Below are 8,969 nucleotides of genomic sequence, written 5' to 3' on the forward strand. Positions count from 1 at the left end.
CTCCATCACAGATCACTGTCATGGGGAATAGACTAGTAAACATGCAAATTGAACAAAAAAGATAAAAGGTCAAAAGGTTATTGAAACATAGACGTAGTCGGCAGGATTTGAACCTGCGCGGGGAGACCCCAATGGATTTCAAGTCCATCGCCTTAACCACTCGGCCACGACTACTCGCATGTCAATCTGTTATGAGCTTCACACATGTTTTCTTATTAGAAAACTATTGCACCAAGTTATTGCACCATGATCACACTCAGTGATCAACCCTCTGGAAGACATCTCAGAAAATGAAAAGAAAATACAAGGTCTCAGTAAAATACAAAAATCTGATTTAAAGTCATCATCAATGGGAACCATTCACAGTTTAAAGCTTTTCCCTCTTCATAATGTGGATTTGGAGTCAGTCAGCTCCAAAAACGTCCTTAAAAATAATCAGAAAATGCTGAGAAGACTGAACATAATCATTTCCAAGTAAAAAAGACTTGATGTTCATTTGATCAGGCTTTGGAGCGTCTATTAACCATCTGAAGTTTCCAAAAAATGTCCAGCAGTTAACTGAAATTACCATATCAATCTTCAGCTGTTTTTCACTTTGAACAGCTCCATACCTATAATACAAGTCAAGGGTAAGGTTCGAAAGACCCTATAAAGGGTCCTGATTGACTTTTGTGTGCTACAAAAAAAGCCACAAAACACATTCAAAAGACGCCGAAAAGAATTTTTAGAAAAACACCACCAAAAATGTTTATAAGGCACTTTAGGAAATTCTGGAAAACACATGAAAAGATGGCTTAGAGAAAAATCGAAAACACTTCCTGCAGCCATTTTGGCTTCAAATACTTGTCAGATTAACCCACTTGGAAAGAGTGTTATGTGCATATTGACTCTATTCACAGAGTATGAGATTGTTTGGTATGACATAGACAATTTTAATTTTTGCTAATACTACTTGATCCTTATCCTACTGCTTTGACGATGGTATTCCATGAATCCTTGAACTATTTTTTTGTCTTTTATTATGTGGATTTTAAATTGCTTGTTTCATCATAAACATTGGGCATCGTCGATCTGAGTGCAGATGGAAAAATCGAAATGTGTGCCCAGGTTCCACTGAGATTTGAACTCAGATCACCAGATTCAAAGTCTAGAGTGCTAACCATTACACCATGGAACCAACAATGACACAGTCATGGCTGCGGCTTGTTTTGCTGAATAAAGCATATGAAATCGTGAACGATGGCGAAAACAGGCTCCAAAGCTGCAGTGCAAATCTGCAATCATACACAATGGTAAATTGATATCTTATAAACTTTCATTCCACAAATTTACCAACATTTCCACGATATCACAGCTAGCGCAGTTTGAAATGTTGATGAAAAGTGGCTAGTAAAAAGATTGCTGTATCTGTTACTTGGAAAAAGTGTGAAAAAAATAAATTGCAAAACTTATACTGTTAGAAAACTGTTCATCCAGTAGTCGATAAAGATTAGCATTGCATGGTAAAAGGCTTCATCTGAGAGATAATTTAAGGTTTGTGCAAATCAAAGTGCATGTCCCAGTCCGTTAGCCAGGACAGCGGTCTGTGGCTGCTGGACAAGATCAAGAGAAAAACCTCTTACCTGATGGCACCCACGATGCTTCTTTTGATTAGCGGCAAGTCGCACATGTAATGTTGCTCCAGAATAGATTATCTAAAGAACAGTCAAATATAAAGTCAGTTTGTTCCTAGAAACTCGCTCCATCACAGATCACTGTCATGGGGAATAGACTAGTAAACATGCAAATTGAACAACAAAGATAAAAGGTCAAAAAGTTATTTTAAACATAGACGTAATCGGCAGGATTTGCACCTGCGCGGGGAGACCCCAAAAGATTTCTATCCCATCGCCTTAACCACTCGGCCACGACTACTCAGACGTCATGCTGTTATGAGTTTCACACACGTTTTCTAATAGCACCATGATCAAGCTCAGTGATCAACCCTCTGGAAGACATCTCAGAAAAAGAAAAGAAAATACAAGGTCTCAGTAAAATGCAAAAATCTGATTTAAAGTCATCATCAATGGGAACCATTCACAGTTTAATGCTTTTCCCTCTTCATAATGTGGATTTGGAGTCAGTCAGCTCCAAAAACATCCTTAAAAATAATACGAAAATGCTAAGAAGACTGAACATAATCATTTCCAAGTAAAAAAGACTTGATGTTCATTTGATCAGGCTTTGGAGCGTCTATTAACCATCTCAAGTTTCCAAAAATGTCCAGCGGTTAACTGAAATTACCATATCAATCTTCAGCTGTTTTTCACTTTGAACAGCTCCATACCTATACTACAAGTCAACGGTAAGGTTCGAAAGACCCTATAAAGGGTCCTGATTGACTTTTGTGTCCTACAAAAAAAGCCACAAAACACATTCAAAAGACGCCGAAAAGAATATTTAGAAAAACACCACCAAAAATGTTTATAAGGCACTTTAGGAAATTCTGGAAAACACAAGAAAAGAAGGCTTAGAGAAAAATTAAAAAAAAACTTCCTGAAGCCATTTTGGCTTCAAATCCTTGTCAGATTCACCCACTTGGAAAGAGTGTTATGTGAATATTGACTCAAGTCACAGAGTATGAGATTGCTTGGTATGACATAGACAATGAGTGATATAGACAATTTTAATTTTTGCTAATCCTACTTGATTGACAGCTTTGATCATGGTATTCCATGAATCCTTGAACCCTTTTTTTGTCTTTTATTATGTGGATTTTAAATTGCATGTTTCATCATAAACATTGGGCATCGTCGATCTGAGTGCACATGGAAAAATTGAAATGTGTGCCCAGGTTCCACTGAGATTTGAACTCAGATCACAGGATTCAAAGTCCAGAGTGCTAACGATTACACCATGGAACCAACCATGACTCAGTCATGGCTGCAGCTTGTTGTGCTGAATAAAGCATATGAAATCGTGAACGATGGCGAAAACAGGCTCCAAAGCTGCAGTGCAAATCTGCAATCATACACAATGATAAATTGATATCTTATAACCTTTCATTCCACAAATTTACCAACATTTCCACGATATCACAGTTAGCGCAGTTTGAAATGTTGATGAAAAGTGGCTAGTAAAAAGATTGCTGTATCTGTTACTTGGAAAAAGTGTGAAAAACATAAATTGCAAAACTTATACTGTTAGAAAACTGTTCATCCAGTAGTCGATAAAGATTAGCATTGCATGGTAAAAGGCTTCATCTGAGAGATAATTTAAGGTTTGTACAAATCAAAGTGCATGTCCCAGTCCATTAGCCAGGACAGCGGTCTGTGGCTGCTGGACAAGATCAAGAGAAAAACCTCTTACCTGATGGCACCCACGGTGCTTCTTTTGATTAGCGGCAAGTCGCACATGTAATGTTGCTCCAGAATAGATTATCTAAAGAACAGTCAAAGATAAAATCAGTTTGGTCCTGGAAACTCGCTCCATCACAGATCACTGTCATGGGGAATAGACTAGTAAACATGCAAATTGAACAACAAAGATAAAAGGTCAAAAAGCTATTAAAACAGACGTAGTCGGCAGGATTTGAATCTGCGCGGGGAGACGCCAATGGATTTCAAGTCCATCGCCTTAACCACTCTGCCACAACTACTCGGATGTCAAGCTGTTATGAGCTTCACACATGTTTTCTTATTAGAAAACTATTGCACCAAGTTATTGCACCATGATCACGCTCAGTGATCAACCCTCTGGAAGACATCTCAGAAAATGAAAAGAAAATTCAAGGTCTCAGTAAAATGCAAAAATCTGATTTAAAGTAATCATTAGAGTTGAGCGATACCGTCCGATACTTCAAAATATCGGATCGGAATGGATCGGCCGATCTTTAAAAAAAGTATCGGTATCGCCGATTCCGATACCGGAAGTCCCATTCAAGTCTATGGGACTTCCGGTATCGGAATAAGAAAAACCCTGTTTTTCCCTTGTACAGCCTCTCTGGGGTCTGTACGGGCCTTTCAGGGGGCTGTGCCGGCCTGCCAGGGGGTCTGTGCAGGCTCCGGTGGTCTGTGCCGGCCTGCCGGGGGGCTGTGCCGGCCTGCCGGTGGTCTGTGCAGGCTCCGGTGGGCTGTGCCGGCCTGCCGGGGGGCTGTGCCGGCCTGCCGGGGGGCTGTGCAGGCTTCGGGGGGCTGTGCAGGCATCGTCCGATGGGACTACAAGTCCCATCGGGCGATGCCTGCTACCATGACAGTGATTGACACATTAGCCAAAGATGGGACAGTAGTAGTCCCATCATCCGGCTAATGTGTTGAATGTAAAAAAAAAAATAAAAAATTACATGCTACATACATGCTACATACATTCAACATGCATACTACATACATACTACATACTACATACATGCTACATTCATACTACATATATACTACATGCAACATACATACTACATATATACTACATACATACTACATATATAAGACATGCATGCTGCATACATACCGCATGCTACATACATACTACATGCTACATGCATACCACATATATACTACATACATACTACATACATACTACATACATACCACATACATACTACATACATACTACATACATACTACATGCATGCTACATGCTACATACATAACACATATATACTACATGCATGCTACATACATACTACATGCTACATACATACTACATATATACTACATGCATGCTACATACATACTACATGCTACATACATACTACATATATACTACATGCATGCTACATACATACTACATGCTACATACATACTACATATATACTACATGCATGCTACATACTACATACTACATATATACTACATGCATGCTACATACTACATACATACTACATATATACTACATGCATGCTACATACATACTACATACATACTACATGCATGCTACATACATACTACATACATACTACATGCATGCTACATGCATGCTACATGCTACATACATACTACATACATACTACATATATACTACATGCATGCTACATACATACTACATGCTACATACATACCACATACATACTACATACATGCTACATACATACTACATATATACTACATGCATGCTACATATATACTACATGCATGCTACATACATACTACATACATACTACATGCTACATACATACCACATATATACTACATACATACAATACATTCATACAATACATACATAGACATACAGTACATATAACATAGAGTAACATACTTACCAATACTTGTCACATTGTTCCCCGAAGCCATTGTCTTTTCCGGAATAAATATTTACATAACAAACCACAAAAATACTCACCCACGATCCGAAGCAGTCCACGAGTGTGTCCCACGACGATCTTGGGTAGAGAACTGCAGCATCAGATGATGCTGCCGTTCTCTACGGGCTGCAGGAATCCAATGACGGAAGGTAGGTATCCTTCCGCACTGTATTCCTCCGCCACTTAAAAAAAAAAAGTCCCTAGTCTCACTTTATGCCATTGCTGTGTGGGAATTTCCCACGCAGCAATGGCATAAAGTGAGACTAGGGACTTTTTTTTTTTTAAGTGGCGGAGGAATACAGTGCGGAAGGATACCTACCTTCCGTCATTGGATTCCTGCAGCCCGTAGAGAACGGCAGCATCATCTGATGCTGCAGTTCTCTACCCAAGATCGTCGTGGGACACACTCGTGGACTGCTTCGGATCGTGGGTGAGTATTTTTGTGGTTTGTTATGTTAATATTTATTCCGGAAAAGACAATGGCTTCAGGGAACAATGTGACAAGTATTGGTAAGTATGTTACTCTATGTTATATGTACTGTATGTCTATGTATGTATTGTATGAATGTATTGTATGTATGTAGTATATATGTTGTATGTATGTAGCATGTAGTATGTATGTAGTATGTATGTAGCATGCATGTAGCATGTAGTATATATGTAGCATGTAGTATATATGTAGTATGTATGTAGCATGCATGTAGTATATATGTAGTATGTATGTAGCATGTATGTAGTATGTATGTGGTATGTATGTAGCATGTAGTATGTATGTAGCATGCATGTAGTGTATATGTAGTATGTATGTAGCATGTAGTATGTATGTAGTATGTATGTAGCATGTATGTAGCATGTAGTATGTATGTAGTATGTATGTAGCATGTAGCATGCATGTAGCATGCATGTAGTATGTATGTAGTATGTATGTAGTATGTATGTAGCATGCATGTAGCATGCATGTAGTATGTATGTAGTATGTATGTAGTATGTATGTAGCATGCATGTAGCATGCATGTAGTATGTATGTAGCATGCAGTATGTATGTAGCATGTATGTAGTATATATGTAGTATGTATGTAGCATGTAGTATATATGTAGCATGTAGTATGTATGTAGCATGCATGTAGTATATATGTAGTATGTATGTAGCATGTAGTATGTATGTAGCATGCATGTAGTATATATGTAGTATGTATGTAGCATGTAGTATGTATGTAGCATGTAGTATGTATGTAGCATGTAGTATGTATGTAGCATGCATGTAGTATGTATGTAGCATGTAGTATGTGTGTAACATGCATGTAGTACATATGTAGTATGTATGTAGCATGTAGTATGTATGTAGCATGCATGTAGTATATATGTAGTATGTATGTAGCATGTAGTATGTATGTAGCATGTAGTATGTATGTAGCATGCATGTAGTATGTATGTAGCATGCATGTAGTATGTATGTAGCATGTAGTATGTATGTAGCATGCATGTAGTATATATGTAGTATGTATGTAGCATGCATGTAGTATATATGTAGTATGTATGTAGCATGTAGTATGTATGTAGCATGCATGTAGTATATATGTAGTATGTATGTAGCATGTAGTATGTAGCATGTAGTATGTATGTAGCATGCATGTAGTATGTATGTAGCATGCATGTAGTATGTATGTAGCATGTAGTATGTAAGTAGCATGCATGTAGTATATATGTAGTATGTATGTAGCATGTAGTATGTATGTAGCATGTAGTATGTATGTAGCATGCATGTAGTATATATGTAGTATGTATGTAGCATGTATGTATGTAGCATGTAGTATGTATGTAGCATGCATGTAGTATGTATGTATGTAGTATTTTTTTTTTTTTTTTTTTAACATTTAACACATTAGCCGGATGATGGGACTACTACTGTCCCATCATTGGCTAATGTGTCAATCACTGTCATAGTAGCAGGCATCGCCAGATGGGACTTGTAGTCCCATTGGACGATGCTTGCACAGACCCCCGGACATCAGCACAGCCCCCCGGCAGGCCGGCACAGCCCCCCGGCAGGCCGGTACAGACCCTCACAGGGTGCACAGACCACCGGCAGGCCAGCACAGCCCCCCGGCAGGCCGGTACAGACCCCCACAGGGTGCACAGACCACCGGCAGGCCGGCACAGCCCCCCGGCAGGCCGGTACAGACCCCCACAGGGTGCACAGACCACCGGCAGGCCGGCACAGCCCCCCGGCAGGCCGGTACAGACCCCGGGCAGTCCACACAGCCCCACGGCAGGCCGGCAGAGACCCCCGGAAGGCCCGAAATGACGGCGCATCATGATGCGCACACACCGCGCATCATGATGACGTCAGGCTGTCAATCAACTTGGAACTTCCGATTCCGATGCCGAATTCCGATATTGAAAAAATATCGGAAGTCGGTATCGGAATTCCGATACAGCAAGTATCGGCCGATACCCGATACTTGCGGTATCGGAATGCTCAACACTAGTCATCATCAATGGGAACCATCCACAGTTTAAAGCTTTTCCCTCTTCATAATGTGGATTTGGAGTCAGTCAGCTCCAAAAACATCCTTAAAAATAATCCAAAAATGCTGAGAAGACTGAACATAATCATTTCCAAGTAAAAAAGACTTGATGTTCATTTGATCAGGCTTTGGAGTGTCTATTAACCATCTCAAGTTTCCAAAAATGTCCAGCGGTTAACTGAAATTACCATATCAATCTTCAGCTGTTTTTCACTTTGAACAGCTCCATACCTATAATAAAAGTCAACGGTAAGGTTCGAAAGACCCTATAAAGGGTCCTGATTGACTTTTGTGTGCTACAAAAAAAGCCACAAAACACATTCAAAAGACGCCCAAAAAAATTTTTAGAAAAACACCACCAAAAATGTTTATAAGGCACTTTAGGAAATTCTGGAAAACACAAGAAAAGATGGCTTAGAGAAAAATCAAAAACACTTCCTGAAGCCATTTTGTCTTCAAATCCTTGTCAGATTCACCCACTTGGAAAGAGTGTTATGTGAATATTGACTCAAGTCACAGAGTATGAGATTGCTTGGTATGACATAGACAATTTTAATTTTTGCTAATCCTACTTGATTGACAGCTTTGACCATGGTATTCCATGAATCCTTGAACTCTTTTTTTGTCTTTTATTATGTGGATTTTAAATTGCTTGTTTCATCATAAACATTGGGCATCGTCGATCTGAGTGCAGATGGAAAAAACGAAATGTGTGCCCAGGTTCCACTGAAATTTGAACTCAGATCACAGGATTGAAAGTCCAGAGTGCTAACCATTACACCATGGAACCAACATTTCCACGATATCACAGCTAGGACAGTTTGAAATGTTGATGAAAAGTGGCTAGTAAAAAGATTGCTGTATCTGTTACTTGGAAAAAGTGTGAAAAAAATAAATTGCAAAACTTATACTGTTAGAAAACTGTTCATCCAGTAGTTGATAAAGATTAGCATTGCATGGTAAAAGGCTTCATCTGAGAGATAATTTAAGGTTTGTGCAAATCAAAGTGCATGTCCCAGTCCATTAGCCAGGACAGCGGTCTGTGGCTGCTGGACAAGATCAAGAGAAAAACCTCTTACCTGATGGCACCCACGGTGCTTCTTTTGATTAGCAGCAAGTCGCACATGTAATGTTGCTCCAGAATAGATTATCTAAAGAACAGTCAA

The 8,969-nt window shown here is 39.3% G+C and overlaps 5 non-coding genes across 5 annotated transcripts; all 5 read right to left on the bottom strand.

Moving 5' to 3' along the window:
* Positions 1 to 92: 92 nt before the first annotated feature.
* Positions 93 to 174, bottom strand: TRNAS-UGA (transfer RNA serine (anticodon UGA)). The gene has a single exon. It is a non-coding gene; the product is annotated as a tRNA-Ser (tRNA).
* A 931-nt stretch (positions 175 to 1,105) lies between these two features.
* Positions 1,106 to 1,177, bottom strand: TRNAQ-UUG (transfer RNA glutamine (anticodon UUG)). The gene has a single exon. It is a non-coding gene; the product is annotated as a tRNA-Gln (tRNA).
* A 1,654-nt stretch (positions 1,178 to 2,831) lies between these two features.
* On the bottom strand, positions 2,832 to 2,903 carry TRNAQ-UUG (transfer RNA glutamine (anticodon UUG)). The gene has a single exon. It is a non-coding gene; the product is annotated as a tRNA-Gln (tRNA).
* A 652-nt stretch (positions 2,904 to 3,555) lies between these two features.
* TRNAS-UGA (transfer RNA serine (anticodon UGA)) lies at positions 3,556 to 3,637 on the bottom strand. The gene has a single exon. It is a non-coding gene; the product is annotated as a tRNA-Ser (tRNA).
* Positions 3,638 to 8,521: 4,884 nt separating this feature from the next.
* Positions 8,522 to 8,593, bottom strand: TRNAE-UUC (transfer RNA glutamic acid (anticodon UUC)). Its single transcript has one exon. It is a non-coding gene; the product is annotated as a tRNA-Glu (tRNA).
* Positions 8,594 to 8,969: the final 376 nt, after the last annotated feature.

Source organism: Dendrobates tinctorius, unplaced genomic scaffold (genome assembly GCF_039654945.1).
Source record: "Dendrobates tinctorius isolate UK_male_01 unplaced genomic scaffold, ASM3965494v1 ptg000048l, whole genome shotgun sequence".
Lineage (NCBI taxonomy): Eukaryota > Metazoa > Chordata > Amphibia > Anura > Dendrobatidae > Dendrobates > Dendrobates tinctorius.